Source organism: Pteropus vampyrus, unplaced genomic scaffold, assembly GCF_000151845.1.
Source record: "Pteropus vampyrus isolate Shadow unplaced genomic scaffold, Pvam_2.0 Scaffold69, whole genome shotgun sequence".
Lineage (NCBI taxonomy): Eukaryota > Metazoa > Chordata > Mammalia > Chiroptera > Pteropodidae > Pteropus > Pteropus vampyrus.
In genome coordinates, this window is record NW_011888850.1 from 4,980,026 (window position 1) to 4,981,426 (window position 1,401).

A 1,401-nucleotide genomic window follows, 5' to 3' on the forward strand; every position below is an offset into this window, starting at 1 on the left:
CACTGCTGGAGAGGGCTGTCAACAACAAGGCCTGAGAGGTCATAAAGGAAGGACAGCTGGAGTGGGTCCTAGCATGGGGATATGGATATAGCTGTGTCACTAGGTTGATGGACGTGAATATGGTCCATGATTATGCCTATGCTCAGTTTTAGTAGTTGCTGCCAAACCATTTTTTAAAGGGAGTTTGCCAGTTTTCATACCCACCATCATTGTTTGAGAGTTCCCAGGGCCTTTTACTTTTCCTTTGCCCATGGATCCAGAAATGAGGTGTTCTGGTTTTACTGAAGCACAGCAGTTTACAAACAGCCAATTAAAAGGTTGCTGCTAGAATAAGACATGCCAAAAGTAGGTCCATATATACACACAACCACACAAAAGCATGAGAATTCAAGTAGCATAGCAATTTGGGTTAATGATTTAAAGGTAAATACATTTCAATTATCTTAAATTATAAAAAATGCAAGTGTAACCCAAGTGCCTGAGTACCTACTGGTGCTAACCTGTCCTCTATGAAATAGGAATACCAGCTCTCCCCTCAAAATTTCCCTTCCTGTGAAATGATTGCAATCATCTTTGAGGAATGACCTGAAATGAAGAGAATACTCATTGCTGATCACTTGATTGGGAAAAAAAATTCTCTTCCTTATATATAGTGGTGGAGCTGGGGAGGGATTGTGTGGGATATGTGTGTTGGGGCAGATGGCGAACAGGAGGGAAATGGTAAGAAAGATTGTTTTCTACACAAATAGCAGCCAGTCAAAAATGTTCCATGACGTTAAACTATTCCATATATGTTGATGAAACAGGCAGTGAGAGTTCATAAGATCTCATAAATAGTTGGTACTTTTTTTGTTAATTATTGCCTAAAAGAATGTCTCAGTTATCTAGATAATTCTTTACATTAGGCTGAACCAGTGGCAGCAGCTTGTTAAGCATAAAGGATTTATTTGAAATGGTAGAGTTAATAGCATAATTTTCTCATTTTAATATGTATTTACTAAAAACAAACAAATATTCAAACTGACAAAATGGTGCATGCCCACTCAGGTAATACCTAATTTATTTTTATGTCGCCTTTCATGGGTTCCATCCTTAGAGTAGGGGTTAGTGACCCCATGAATTGATTTTTTTGTCTTCAGTTGCAATGTCATCCACCTCCTATTGTGTAGGCTTTGTCATACATGCTGGATTAGTGGTGTTATTGTCAGTCAGTACTATCTGTCAGTCGTTGAGAACTAATAAACAGACCTCAGGAAATTCTGGAAATTCTTCTGACACATTATATTTGGTAATATTCAGCAATTCACATTTTTATCCATTCACAAAACTCTTGTTACAGAAATTCCTAGGTACCTATCTAATTCCACTCTCACCTTGCTACTCAGTAACAAATTTTGTCAA

The 1,401-nt window shown here is 37.8% G+C and overlaps 1 non-coding gene across 1 annotated transcript; it reads left to right on the top strand.

Annotated features, from left to right (window-relative positions):
- The first annotated feature begins 550 nt into the window (after window positions 1–550).
- LOC111740875 lies at window positions 551–619 on the top strand. The gene has a single exon (XR_002780800.1). It is a non-coding gene; the product is annotated as a small nucleolar RNA SNORD2 (small nucleolar RNA).
- Window positions 620–1,401: the final 782 nt, after the last annotated feature.